General features: G+C 36.9%; 1 long non-coding RNA gene across 16 annotated transcripts in view; it reads right to left on the bottom strand.

Annotated features, from left to right (window-relative positions):
- Nucleotides 1–15,835, bottom strand: part of LOC144280927 (uncharacterized) — a 764,680-nt gene that overhangs the window by 572,612 nt on the left and 176,233 nt on the right. For all 16 annotated transcript variants that reach the window (XR_013349373.1, XR_013349371.1, XR_013349372.1 and 13 more), the window contains one exon: nucleotides 6,069–6,191. This is a non-coding gene — a long non-coding RNA (uncharacterized LOC144280927). The remainder of the gene's footprint in view (nucleotides 1–6,068; nucleotides 6,192–15,835) is intronic.

Below are 15,835 nucleotides of genomic sequence, written 5' to 3'. Positions count from 1 at the left end.
TCTCTCTCTCTTCCTCTGTCCCTCCTCTGCCCACACTCTCACTCTTGCTCTCTCTTTCTCTCTCTCTCTCTCTAGAAAAGAAAGAAAAGAAAAAGAAAGAAAGAAAGAAAGAAAGAAAGAAAGAAAGAAAGAAAGAAAGAAAGAAACCAACCATATTTGGAACATCATTGTTTTCCTCAGCAAAGAAAAACTCAAAACAACTCAATTTTTTGAGAAGAGAAGAAATGAGTGAACTATAGCTACATGCATCAACATGAATAAGTGTAATACAAAAGTGAACAAAGCAAGTCTCAGAATATATACATTTCTTTTTTCAAAAATGTCAAAAACATATAAATCTAAGCAAAATTTTATTCGAAAACATATAAGGGAAGCTGTAAAGAAATGTAAGGAGGGATCCCTGGGTGGCGCAGCGGTTTAGCGCCTGCCTTTGGCCCAGGGTGCGATCCTGGAGACCCGGGATCGAATCCCACGTCAGGATCCCGGTGCGTGGAGCCTGCTTCTCCCTCTGCCTATGTCTCTGCCTCTCTCTCTCTCTCTTTGTGACTATCATAAATAAATTTAAAAAAAGAAAGAAAAAAAAAGAAATGTAAGGAAATGCTAATCACAAAATTCAAGATTGCAGTTACCCCTGAAAATGGGGGAAGAAGAAGGATATAATCAGAAAGAGGCACACTGAACACTTCATAGGTACTGAAACATCTATGTATATACATTACTACCTTAACTATTATTAATTTTTAAAAATTACTACATCACAAGTAATTTCAACATACCAATATATAAAAGAGCAATTATGATCTTGGCATTTGTCCAACGTCTTACGCAATTGTCAAATTGCAACAAATGAAGGAAAGAAGGGGAAGAGAAAATGCTATGTTCTCACAGTTCTTATTATATAGTGTGGGCTCAGCCTTCTCAACTCATCGCTGGCTCCATAAAGTCTTGAGTGTTATTATATATGGAAATGTCTATTGGTTGGACTCTTCTGGACTATAATGGTTAAAGTAATTGGACTCTAGAACAGCATCCTACAGACTTGTCTTAACCAGATATATGTTCTGTAGGAATGCAATATATTACATAGACACATCAAAATACATTTACAGTTTTTTACCATGTATTTAAATTAAAATTTAAGACTATTTAGAATAATATATCAATTAGATTGAAACTATTCTTTAAAAACTCATATCAGAAGTTATTAATTAAGAAAAATTGTGGGGCACCTGGGTTGTGATGCCAGGGTCCTGAGATTGAGACCTATATCAGGCTCCCCACAAAGAGCCTGCTTCTCCCTCTGCCTATGTCTCTGCCTCTCTCTCTGTGTGTCTCTCATAAATAAATAAATAAATAAATAAATAAATAAATAAATAAATAAAATCCTTAAAAAGAAAGAAAACTTGATACATCAAAGTCTGGCTGTAGGATGCAGCTGGGCAGTTCTCACATTATTATAGAATAAAAAGGCATTAGGTTTGTCAGTATCTTTCAAAGTGAAGTTTAGCAGTTACTTATAGAGCTAAGTATTCATCTACCCTACAACATCAGTTCCACATGCACATATTTACTTGAGAGAAATGAAAAAGTATGTCCACAAGAAATATGTGCATATGTCCAACAAAGTCTAGCTCGAACAGCTCTTTACATAATAATCAAAAACTGAAAACAATCAAATGTCAATCAACAGGAGACTAGATAAATGGTGGTGTATTTACACAATGAAATACTATTCAATTCATTTATTTATTTATTTATTTTTGAATTTATTTTTTATTTATTTATTTATTTGGAAAGAGTGTGTGCAGTGGGGACAGAGGGAGAGGGAGAAGCCCACTGTGAAGCCCAACATGGGGCCCTATCTCACAACCCTGAGCTGAAATCAAGAGTTTGATGCTCAGTCAACCGAGCCACCCCAGGAACCCTTCAAATTTTTTAAGTTAGCTACTGATGCACATAAAAATATGAATCTTAAGACTTTATATTTAGAAAAAGCAGCCAGATATAGATTACATGTTATATAATTTCATTTATATGAAGTTGAAAAGAATTAAATTTAATCTATAGTGATTAAAATCAAGCAGTGGCAGCCTAGGGGCATAGGAATTAACTGGAAATGATCACAAGGGAATTTTCTGGAGTGACAGAAATATTTACCACCTCAATTATTGTTGTGGGCACATGGTGTATACATTTATCAGAAGTCAACAAATCATACAATGAAGGTCTGTTTATTTCTCCATATTTAAATTTTACCTCAAAAGGACATTAAGTTTTGAATGTTACATATTAAATGTAAAAGAAATGACTAATTTATTCTGGTAAATGAACGTCATTCAGTCTCTAATCTCAAATGAAAAAATTTCTTTCTGTTGTATTTGGCTCATTACAAAGGTATTTTTCAGGCAGTCTTTTAAGAGAGAAGGCATCTGGGGAAATTATGTATTGATGCACAATGGCTTATTTGAAAAGGCATACAACAGTTTTGTAGAGTCATTAAAATTTATAGTAAATAATAGATTCAAGAGTGTTTCATTGTTGGCATAAATCATTAGAAATGATCTGCTGTCATCAAAGTTCTCAGCTAGTCATTAAACTGAAATGCACAAACTATTCTCTATACATGTTTACTCAGCAGTGCAAGCTAAAAGGAACACAAAATAAAATTAGCGTAAGAGAGAAGAAACTCAGAAGGCACAAAACCTTTAGTTTTATAGTGTAGTTGAAAAAACTGTTTTCCAAGTGGAAAATAACTGGTAAAATATAATGAAGAAAATATAGTAGGTAGAATTCATTATATAAATATTCTCTTCAAGAGTTAACAAGCTGCACAGTTAAGAACAAAATCCAAAGGTAAAATACAAGACACTGAGTAGATTCACATGTGACCCTGTGCTACATGAAGGAAGCTACTCTAAAATTGGAATCCAGCCTATTCCAACACCCTTTCCCACCTCCAACCATACACATAAACACATAAACACACACACAAACACCTAGCTTATTAGGCCTTTCCAGATCCAGACAGGAAATTTAATGACTGTCTATTGAAAAATGAAAATGGTATAAAAGGCCCCAACATTCTTAGCAAGAGAAATAAAATTAAGCCCCACAGTACACTTTGAAATTGATATTTCACTACAGCCAAAAAGCACTTTGAATATTATTTGTTAGTGATGGCTTGTGTCTGTTGCTAAGCACTAGGTTAATGTTATTTTTTCAAGATTCATTGCTCTATGCCAGTCTGGACATTGACAATGGGTATGGAAAAGAGAATAGCCCCCACAGGAGACAATGAGGGCCAGTGGATAGATGTTAAGGGCCACCAACGTCAATGCAAGATGAGGAAAACAATTCTCACACTCAGAGAATGAGCTGCCTTAGATTGCCATGTATTCATGAGTCAAACTTAACCCATATGACAATTTGCAGGATTACTGTAGAGGGAAGAAATAGAGCATGTTTTTTGGAGTGACAAGAAGACTTAATTCTATCATCTACTAGCTGTTTAAATTTGGCCAAGAAATGCGATTTACAACTCCAACTGTCATTGTCCTCATCCTTGTAGGATTGTGGTATGGATTAAACGAGATGGTATATGTTGAAGATCTTACCACAATGCATGTCACTTTGTAAGTACCCAGGAGTGTCATGATCAGAGGGAATGAATTCCTTACCTAAAGGAGGAGCAGCAGGTGAGGAGATAAGGCTACACACCTAATACTCAATCCAATTCCAAGAATACACGAGTCTGTGAAATAATGCCTTCTAGATGAAGTACATATTTTTAAGAATGATGAGAAAGTGGGGTTTTTTACAGCTTATTTTTTTAAGATTTTATTTATTCATGGGAGACACAGAGAGAGAGGCTGAGACATAGGCAGAAGAAGAAGCAGGCTTCCTGCAGGAAGCCCAATGCAGGACTAGATCTCAGGACCCCAGGATCATGACCTGAGCCAAAAGCAGATGCTCAACCACTGAGCCACCCAGATGCCCCCTTTTTACAGCTTATTAATAACATTTTATACATCAAAAAATAGAGATAAGGTTATTTTATTTAGAACAAGAATTATGTGAGCACAGTAGTTATTTTATTATAAGAACGAATCTTGTCTTCAATTTACTGAAAACAGAAACTTGCCCAAGGTCATGTTCGACAGAGGTTAAATAGCTAAAGGATGCTAAATGTGCAGTTTTCCTATAGTCAAACCTATGCATCCAGTGACAAAGACCAATACAGCCAGAGGGCTAAGGGGTTTAAAAAAAAAAAAAAAAAGGACTACAAAGAGGCCAAAGGGAGGAGATTTTCATGAGGAGCCAACTTGGCCTCAAGAACAACTCCGCAGAGCTTGTCTTCAGCTTCAGGCTTGCTCAGCATAACCTCTCCTGGAACATTAGGGCAAATGATTTGCCTGTTGTAGGCTTTGGATTCTCCATGAGAAAACTGAGTGACAAGACCATGCCAGTTGCCTAAGAACACATTTCCTATAACACAGCTAGTGGTGCTAGATTTATCTTCTTTTCCACTGTAAGATATTAAGATATTTTTGGTGGGGGGGGGGGCGGGGGAGCAAACATGTTAGTTTGTCTTAGGAAAACTAGTATTGTCTTGCAATATGGTGGTCTCTAGTTCTGACAGGGAGACAGAATTGGCAAGATCAGATTGCTTTTGTGTTCTTATGTAATTTTCCTCTAGAGCAACCAAAATGTTTATGGGGATCCTCTGCAGATTAATATGCAGACTCTAGGCAAACTCTGTCTTCAAATTAATGTCTGGACTATCCTTTCTACTCCTTTTCCCTTAAAAAATGGCTATGCATGTGTATGGTCTGAATCAAGATCCTTCACTCTTATGTGACAACTCACCCAGAACTACTGTCATTTTAAATATTTTATTTTTCATTGTGGAGTAAAGGACTTTTTTTTTTTTTTTTTTTTTTTTTGGTAAAGGAATATGGATCACTTGGGAAAGATGCTAGTGTGTGTGTTGGGGTGGTTGTATCATAAGTGGGAAAAAAAGGATTTATATTCTTCAACTTTCCTTTAAAAAAAAAATCACACTATCTCTAGACTGATCCTGAAAGATGTTGCCTTGGTCACTGACAAGAAGTTATAGGGCCCAAATCAAAAGGAAAAAAATGTTTAGTTCTTTTTCACTATCCCTCTCCTCCCTCAAGGGACCATATTCCTTTTTACATGAAGAATTAGAAGCTCCTGTTGGCCTCTTCTTCCAGGTAATTTTTAATATTTAGAAGCAAGAGAATCTCACAAAAGTACTTTCTCTTGTCCCTGTTTCTACCCTAAGCATGGAGATGCCATTCCTTATTCCCCTAAGATCCCAGATGCTGGAAACACATTGCCAGTTCTCTGCCCCTTGTTCCAACTCTCTCAGCCTGAGTCTTCCCCAGTACTCTCCAGTCCTACTGTCACATGATAACGAAGTCCTGATCCCCAAGCAAATGGCCCAAAGTTTCACAGACCAAATTTCAGGTGGTTCAATTCTTCAAGGCACCATAAAGCCAGAAACAACAGGAGAGCTGCTAAGAAGAAAAAGGAGGATCCAAAGTTTACTTCATCCTAAAACAAGATCAGCCCCAGCCTTGTCCCCAGTGACTCAGGTAGTTCAGAAGTCTGCTCATGACTTTGAAAGAAGGCATTTGTTCTAATCATGTCTTCTTCTTTTTGTCAATATTAAGAATTTTATTCTGCCAAAGTTAATAGTATCGCCTTTCCTAGAGACTGGATTAATTTTTGAACCATATGCACTAATCAAGCCTGTGAAATTTATGCTTAACCCCATTCCTAAAGCTTTTTATTTAAAATATTAATAAATGATTAACAAGATCAACTCACAGATGGGTATTAACTTGTCAACCCTGTTAAATAATAGATTTATGGTTACTGCATTGAAGTAAAATCATAGAATAAGTCATAAGAATAATAAAAATTAGTAAGAAGAAAAATCCTAAGAATTCATAACTGTTTTCTTAGAAAATAGTACTTTCTTACAAATACTGAACCATTACTAATATGTCAGTCATAGTGCAACTTAAAAAAGAAAATAGTACCTTCAGGTGAATTAAACTGGAAACAGAACTCTCCTTACGTCAAGTGAATATAGACAATTCTCCAAATTACTGTGGTGGTTTTGCAGTGAGAGGCCAGCACATTGGATAGTTCTTTGATATCTCCTAAGAAGATGAAAATGAGTGACAATTAGGAAAGAGATTTCCTATTTAAAACATTGAAATATTTAATTTGAAGAAACATAAAGAAAAAAAATGCAGCCATCTTACCAGTGGGCTGTTTCTATTTAAACAGTACAGGATAACAAGGAATTCAACTTAGCTTAGTTTTTAAATTCTCCAGTCAATATCTAGGCCCACAAAGGTCACACATGTCCTATACTGAAAGACATGCTCACTGCAAATTGACTGAAATGATCTCACTTACACAGTGTCCCACACAGAGACCTACATTAGAAGGAAATATGTTCTGTGGCTTCTCACAGAAAGAGAAGGTTGTGATATTTGTTGCCGACATAAAATGCTTTAAACAATCATATTTTCTCTTCAAACACTCTGTTCCTATGCTGTTTCAGTATTTCTCACTATGTTCATGATCAAATCTTAGTACCATCTCATTTCACTTTTTTAAGGAAGGTATAACTTCAAGCTGAATTGATATGAGGAGCCTGAAATGATAACTAGAAGAGGTAATGGAACTCCCACGAGGACACACAGAAAATACTAGGCTCTCAAATTTAAAAGTAAGAAAGAGAGAGGGAAATTTAAAGAATTAAACATATGGTATCATTCATTTATTTAACAAAGATTTGTTTAGTGTCTAAGTACTATTAAGCCAAATATTTGTTTGTAGATGGTACATTCTGTAGAATGTAGTTTACATTCTAGCTGAGGACAACAAATGATAAGTAACAAAATAAATAATTAAACCACATAGAATATAATGTAAAAAGGTGCTCTGTGCCTATGGGGGAAAAAATAGGGTGAGGGAGACTGGGACTGTCAGATTTGGGTGGGGATAAAAATGCAGGTCAGGGCAGAGTCCATTGAGAAGGGAGAGTTAAAAAAAGCCTTCAATGAAGTTTCAGTCTCAGTAGTAAATCACTCACTGAATAGCCAAAAAAAGATGAAAATTATAAGATAGGTGTCTTGTCAGTGTGGTACTGGCACAAAAACAGACACATGGATCAGTGGAACAGAATAGAGAATCCAGAAGTGGACCCTGAACTTTATGGGCAACTAATATTCGATAAAGGAGGAAAGACTATCCATTGGAAGAAAGACAGTCTCTTCAATAAATGGTGCTGGGAAAATTGGACATCCACATGCAGAAGAATGAAACTAGACCACTCTCTTTCACCATACACCAAGATAAACTCAAAATGGATGAAACATCTAAATGTGAGACAAGATTCCATCAAAATCCTAGAGAAGAACACAGGCAACACCCTTTTTGAACTCGGCCATAGTAACTTCTTGCAAGATACATCCACGAAGGCAAAAGAAACAAAAGCAAAAATGAACTATTGGGACTTAATCAAGATAAGAAGCTTTTGCACAGCAAAGGATACAGTCAACAAAACTCAAAGACAACCTACAGAATGGGAGAAGATATTTGCAAATGACATATCAGATAAAGGGCTAGTTTCCAAGATCTATAAAGAACTTCTCAAACTCAACACCAAAGAAACAAACAATCCAATCATGAAATGGGCAAAAGACATGAACAGAAATCTCACAGAGGAAGACCTAGACATGGCCAACATGCACATGAGACAATGCTCTGCATCACTTGCCATCAGGGAAATACAAATCAAAACCACAATGAGATACCACCTCACACCAGTGAGAATGGGGAAAATTAACAAGGCAGGAAACAACAAATGTTGGAGAGGATGTGGAGAAAAGGGAACCCTCATACACTGTTGGTGGGAATGTGAACTGGTGCAGCCACTCTGGAAAACTGTGTGGAGGTTCCTCAAACAGTTAAAAATATACCTGCCCTACGACCCAGCAATTGCACTGTTGGGGATTTACCCCAAAGATACAAATGCAATGAAACGCCGGGACACCTGCACCCCGATGTTTATAGCAGCAATGGCCACGATAGCCAAACTGTGGAAGGAGCCTCGGTGTCCATCGAAAGATGAATGGATAAAGAAGATGTGGTTTATGTATACAATGGAATATTACTCAGCTATTAGAAATGACAAATACCCACCATTTGCTTCAACGTGGATGGAACTGGAGGGTATTATGCTGAGTGAAGTAAGCCAGTCGGAGAAGGACAAACATTATATGTTCTCATTCATTTGGGGAATATAAATAATAGTGAAAGGGAATATAAGGGAAGGGGGAAGAAATGTGTGGGAAATATCAGAAAGGGAGACAGAACGTAAAGACTGCTAACTCTGGGAAACGAACTAGGGGTGGTGGAAGGGGAGGAGGGCGGGGGGTGGGAGTGAATGGGTGACGGGCACTGGGGGTTGGTTATTCTGTATGTTAGTAAATTGAACACCAATAAAAAATAAATTAAAAAAAAAAAGATAGGTGTCTTGTCATAAGAATTGTAACTATAAATACATACCTACATATATTTTTTCTTACAATAAAACCAAGCTTTTACTCTAAGCATTTTGATCTAAATGTTCTTTTATGGGTTATATTTTCAATTCAGTGTTTTCAACCTGACCTTTTATTAACAGATATTTGTTACATCACAGATTGACCTAAAAATAGAAATTTTAGTATCAGTTAACATTTGATTCTTAGAAAATCTTCCATGCAGAAGTAGATGACATAAACATTCAGTCTACCCATTGAACCTTTAACTAGATACTGTGAATACAGCAATTTGAAACATACAATGACCTCAAAGATGTTATGGTCTAGGACTTATAATTGTTGATACTTATTAAAGTGCCATATTTGTTACCACACCAGGCACTGATCCAAGTATTTCACTTAGCCTTCAGAACAAGATTATGAGTTTGGTCCTATTATTAGCACCCTTATTTAAATGTGGAGACAGGCCCAGAGTAGTTCAGTGACTCGTTAAAGGCAGCAAAACTAGTTAGCAGAAGAGCCAGGCAGTGTAAGTGTAGGGCTTGCTCTTCTCCACTCCTAAGAGGATACAGAGTAGTTAACAAATACATTCAACATGATGATGCTTAGATTTGCCTAAAATGGAGCAGGTGTCAGCTTCTTCGTTCAAGTTCATATGCCAATTTTTAGCGGAAGCTGCCCTTCAGCCTTTTATTTAGCACTAGTCTTGCAGCAGAGGTGGTAAGAGACAACTTCAGGCAACCTAACACCAAATTAAGGAGCATGGCTCAGATGGCATCAAGAACTGAAGAGTCTGCTCTGCCACCACTCACCAGACCCATGCACCTCTAGTGCCCTCCATTCCACCATGAGCCAATCCTCCCAGAAATACTCTGCCATGGACCATGTTTAAGTTATGAAATTACATCTTGCTGAGTAATATGACTTTCTCATTCTTTGCACTTTACATGGCTTTGTACTTTTAAAAAACATTTTCAATTAAAATTCTCCTGGATATTATGAGTACTTTATGTATTCAATCAATTATTTCATACAAAGTTAAGAAGAAATTTCCCCTGGGGCACCTGAGTGGCTCAGTAGTTGAGCATCTGCCTTTGCTCAGGTCGTGATCCCAGAGTCCTGGGATCAAGTCCTGCATCAGGCTCCCCTCAGGGAGCCTGCTTCTCCCTCTGCCTATGTCTCTGCTTCTCTTTCTGTGTCTCTCATAAATAAAGAAATAAAAATCTTAAAAAAAAAAAAAAAGAAGAAGAAGAGGAAGAAATTTCCCCCTATACCACTGCTTTATATTTTTGATGAGAACTAGTAAAGTGGCTATGAAGTTCAAACAGCTTTAGAAGGAAAAAAAAAACACATTACAATTTTTTTCTCAAATTAATACTATAAACACTACTGATCTGCTCACCATATAAGAAATTAGTATTTTTTTATAATGGCAGAGAAGACCATTATTGAAGATTATTAAGTCTCAGATAAAGAATTTATAAAAATAATAAATTAAAACAACTTATTAAGCTGACATTATCTTATTCCTTGTTGTAATTTGCTATTTAAGCTGTGTTATTCGTTGCTGCTCCATAGAAGAAAATTTCATATAAAAACAAATTCCAAATTGCCACATTTGTCATATATATATCTGTGTGTTATTCAACACTTGTCATCAGATTGATGAGATAAAACTGGAAGCAATATTCTTAAAATAAGATTCACAGATTTTTTAAGAGTTCATTACTTATATTTTCATAGTAATATTCAATGTGTTTAGGAGTCAGACTTCTGACAATCCAAACTATACATAATATACCGAATTCAATAAAAGAGACTGTCCAAAGACCAAGCACTTCGCTAAAATGTATAGCATTTCCATTCTATTGTACCATCATAATCCCCTACTTATGTAGTCTTAATTCAATATTTCTTTAGATCAGTGATCCTGCATGTGCTCTTATCACATCTTCCTCATCTCTGAGTATAATATGTTGACTCATCCTTTGTTGGCTGGGTCTTTTTTGTTTTGCTTTGTTTTTTGTTTTTTTGTCTAGTAGTGCTTTTTTAAAGGAATCATGGAGAATATATTCCATACATTCTTTCATCTTTAAAAGTATTTATCTGCTGCCTTTATAAATGAATGAAAACTTGGCCAACTATACTATGTGGGAATCATGCATTCCTTCAGAACTCTGTGGAGGCTGCTCCTGTCTCCTAGCATTGAATGCAGGGAAGAAGTATGAAACCATTCCAAGCATTGACCTCTTACAGGTGCATTACTTCTCCCAGAAGTACTTCTTTTTAATCTTTGATATAATTCATAACTTAGGCAGAATAGGCTCGATCGAGATCACTATATGTTTCCAGGCTATACTGTGTCTTTTCATCATGTCATTTGGTTCTTTTTTTATTTCAGGAGAATCTTCTTGAATTATTGTTCAGAACACTTTTTCTCTTCCATTTGATGGTTTCTCTATTTAGGAGCATAATCTCCCATTAGGAATCTTTTGTCTACGTTAGAGAGCACTTTCTAATTGTTTTAGTTTTTTTTTCTTTGTCTTCCCTGCCATTGGAACTCAAGCTTCTCCTTCATGCTAGTGATTGGATTTCAAGCTTTGTCTCTTCTGTCACTCCCTATCTGGGGTTTATTCGTTATCTGTAATGGAATTGTATCAGCACTACAATCGCTCCTTCCTTCTAATTCTATTGCTTCACCACAATACCTTGGGGCTCCTGTTTTATCAAATTCAGGCTCTTATTAGATTTTTCCAGAGCATGAAGCACACTTATACAGCATATTCCTCTCTTCTTTATGTTACACTTAATTTCAGACTCTCTTCAGCTCTCTTTTACATGTTATGTTCTGGTTTGTTTCCTTTTGACTATCTGTCAATGGCATCATTGCCCTGCCTTTTCTTTTCCTCTGCCTTAGCTTCCAATGATTCAGTGCAGAAATGTCTTTGACACCCATTCCATCACAACTAGAATCTGCTTCCCTCCACCCCACCTTCTGCCTTTCTACTCTACAATTCGAGGCCTAGGAGCTTATAATATTTATTTTTCTGCTGGATGAGCAGGATTATGAGAGAGAATACATTCGAGCTAAATATATTCCTTAATGGGGGACTAGCGCTGAACTCTTGAGAATGTCTTTACAAGAGTGGCTGAAGGATGAGTCATGAAACTTTAATCACTATCCATGCATATATCCACCTTCTAATGGGCGTAGCCTCAATCCCCCACCTGACCCCTCTGTTGATGGTTTCCATATCACACTTCATTATGGAATAACCAGCTTCCCTAACTGTATCGGATTGGATTGGATATCAGGGGATTAGAAACCCACTCATCTTTGACATGTTTTCGGAGAAAGCTGCCAATAGGCATGCATACGGATGATAAGCCAATCTCGTCATTTCTCTAAAGTATACAAGTAGTTCCTTGAACTCAGATTGTTTTTCTCAGTAATGTCTATCAATTTGTCTCCTTCTCTCTGTAGCCCATGGCATATCAGTGTTAAATGTGGATGCTATGGCATGTTTCCTTGTATCTTTATACTCAACCTCCATTAAAAACAAGGGCTTTAGAATCATAATTTCCTGGGTTCCAATATCAGCTCTACTGCTTACTCTTTGTGTCACTACAAGCAAGGTAAAGCCTTCCAAAGTCAGTTCTCTTGTCCTACAATCTGGGGTTGATATCCATATAGAGTTATTAGGGAAATTATATGAAATAGCATATAAACGGTACTAACTAGGATATGCCTGGTATATTGGAAGCACTCAATATGTTTATACAGCTATTATTCTTACACATATGCAAAGTATCATGGAGGTACTAAGAAGGAGCATCTTCTACAGATTCTATTGGGGGCATGCTGTAACTAGGGAGGCTTTTTGAAAAGGTAACATTTAGCTACATGTTACTGGTTGAAGAATAGTGAGCCAAGCAGGAGAAAGGAATGTCAGAGAAGACAGACTCTGCTCATTCATTTATTCACTAATCTTAAGTATTTATTAACCATCCTCTCTATGCCAGGCCCTATTCTAGGGATGGGTTGGGGAGATGGGTACAGCAGTGAGCAAGACAGACAAAACCCACATTCTACTGGTGAAGATAAACAGTAAATAAATAAATGCACACTAATGGCAGATGCTGGGAAGCATTAGAAAAATAGAAGTTAAAAAGATAGGATAATGGAAAGAAAGGGCTATTTTAGATAGTGTGGTTAGGAATGACTTCTCTCATGAGGCAACATTTAAACAGAAGCAAAAATGAGGAATCAGTAAAGTTTTGAGGTAAGATATAACATGAGGAGAAAAAAAAAAAGTTTAGAATTTCAGGACACCACGATAATTCAGTGTTGCTGGACTGTGAAAGGAATCTAGGGCAGGTATAGGTATCAGCTATGCTAAACTAATTGATCTTTACCCTGTGCTGACCAGGAGCCACTGAATGGTTTTAAGTAAAGGAATGGGACCAATCTACTTGTGCTTTAGGAAGACTACTCTAGAAATGGTGTGCAGCATAGATCTGAGACAAGTCAAACTGGCGATGATGGGAAGGAGCCTCTTTGGAGGCTAGAGAAGAGATAAAGAATTTAAAAGTTATTTAGAGGTAAAACAAGGAGGAGTAGGGATAGATGGATTAGCTCAGCATATCAGGTTCCTAGCTCTGAGAACCAGTATTTGGGTTGAGATCTGGCAATTCCCAAGGAAGAGAACTGGGAGAAGATATAGGTGCTAGGAGCTCATTCTAGGTCTGACCGACAGGAGGAAAACAACACAGGGGTCCAACAGTAATAAGTATACCATAAGTCTGCAAGTCAAGGAAAATTGAATTCCAAACCCTGCCAGAAGACAAATCTAAACTATTAATATGAGGCTTGCTCTCTAGCTCTGTCCAGGACTGGAATAAATCTGAGTTTCTTTCTAAGGACTGTAATTTGATTTTGTTTACATGGAATGAGAAAGGAACAGGTGGAAAGAAACCAGAAAAAACAGAAAATGACAAAGCTTCCTTTGGGACCTTTGAAAGTACATCCCTTAATTGGCATCTAATTTTTATATGCACCATGACTTCATCTTGTCATTTACCTTGGTGATCCAATGATAGGTTTTATATTCTTCCCCAAGATGTTCTCCAACTTTTTCCCTGACAACACACTAGTGGAAAGAAGGTGGGCTCTGGGGCTCAAAGACCTGACTTCCAATCCTGGTTATGCCATTAGTCAGTCACATGACCTAGAAGCCAAGCCACTCCTCCTGTCCACATCCCTGTTTCTTCACTAGGAAAATAAGACTCAGAGTGACTTCTGAGGATTAATTAAGGTAATGAAAATGACAGTACCTGGCACAGAGCCTGGCACACAGTAGGTGCTCTATGATTGTTACCTCGATTTAGCTCAAGCATAGGATGCATGTGGAACAGGGGAGGGGTGAGAGATGAGGAAGGATTGCAAAAAATGTATTATGTCAAACTAAGGCATTAGTGAGGAGTCATCTAAGAATTTTAAGAAGGAAAGAAACAGATTTTCTTGCATAGGCCAAGCTAGAGCAAGGAAATCAGTTAAGAAATATAATAATCCTAGTAAGAAATAATGAATTCAGGCAGTACAGTGGTAACAAGACTGAAAAGAAAGGTCAATTTCTTTAGCTATTTAGGAAGATGATTAATTAGCAGTGGAAGTGAGGGAGAAAGAGTCTAGGAGATTCCCCATTTCTGGCCTGAAGTACTGAATCCAGGGTCCTATTTAAAAGACAAGAAACACAGGAGGAGTAGCAAGTATAAAAAGGAAGATAAGGAAATCACTTGCTGGGCATTCAGTCACTGAATGATTCCTATCATTCAACAAATATTTGTGGAATGCCTACGATATAAAAGCATGGAGCATACAGCAATGAACATATGGAGATGGTCCCTCCCTTCATGGAGCTTACATTGTAGTGAAGAGTGAACTACATAAAAAGAATTCAAGGAAAGAAATCCAGGGAGAGAGAATAGCATATGTGAAAGTCTTGAGGATGAAAGAAAAATGTCACCTTCAAGGATGTAAGGGAGTCTCAGGCTCAAGTAAGGAAAGTGAGGCACACAATCAGGATGGAGGCATTTTCTAGATCGCATAGGTCCTAGCAGACCATTTTAAGGAGGTGAGCTTTATCTTTATAGTTTGTGAAACCACTGATGAACTTTGAACAGTAAACTGAGATATGGTCAAATTCACATTTGGAAATTTCACTCTTACTGCAGTGTAGAGATCACTAAAAGTTCTGAAAAGCCCACCTGCCACAGCACATCCAGATATCGGAAATAATGGAAGCATACATTTAATGCATTTCTAGGCTAACAGGAAAGAAAGAGAAATCCCCAAATCTCATGAAAAATAACAATGTGCTGAAATCAATGGTAGGCAAACTCTGTAGCCAGCGCTGCCCTGGGAATAAATGTTATTAACATACAACTAGACCTCTGGGGACTAATGGCAGAGTAAGAGAACAGGAGCTTAAACCTTGTGTCCATTGAAAATCCCCTGAAACCTTGGGTCCAGACTGCAAATTTGTGATTATCTTTTCTACCAGATGGAAATTATTTGCATCTCTATCAAGTAATGTTTTTATATTGCCAATTTTTAACAAATAAACATGAAAGGGGGGCATTATGTTTAAAAGATCTACACTCAGTGAAAAAGTGAGCTAGAAGAAAAATCCACATGCTTTCAAAGGAAAAGATAAGGATACCTATTTATCCCAGCTGCAGGAAAAACCATGACTCTAAAAATTTAGATTCCACATGCATCAAAGATTTACTTCATTGATTAATAAGGGAGCCAGCAGGATGGACCCAGGTGGAATATGATTGCTATGTTAGGTTAATATCTTATAAGGCAATAGAACTGTAACTCTGGGGTTATCTTTTCTCCCATACAGAAATTAGCACCTCTACCAAATAACTCTCTTTATATCTTTTCTACAATCATATAAAACATACATATAATTTTCTACTAATAAACATGTAACTTCATGGAGTCTGAACTCTAATTAATAGTAAGTCAAACAAAGGTATGTTCCCCTAGAGCTACACTGTCCAATGTAGGAGCCACTACCCACACGTGGCTATATAAATTTAAACTTAAATTAACTGAAATTAAATAAAATTTGAAAGTAAAATTAAAATTCAGTCCCTCAGTTGCATTCATCACATTTCAAGTGTTTAATAGCCATGGGTGGCTAATGGTTTCTACATGGCACACCGCAGGTTTT

Source organism: Canis aureus, chromosome 12 (genome assembly GCF_053574225.1).
Source record: "Canis aureus isolate CA01 chromosome 12, VMU_Caureus_v.1.0, whole genome shotgun sequence".
Classification (NCBI taxonomy): domain Eukaryota; kingdom Metazoa; phylum Chordata; class Mammalia; order Carnivora; family Canidae; genus Canis; species Canis aureus.
This window is presented reverse-complemented; position numbering and strand designations above follow the sequence as displayed.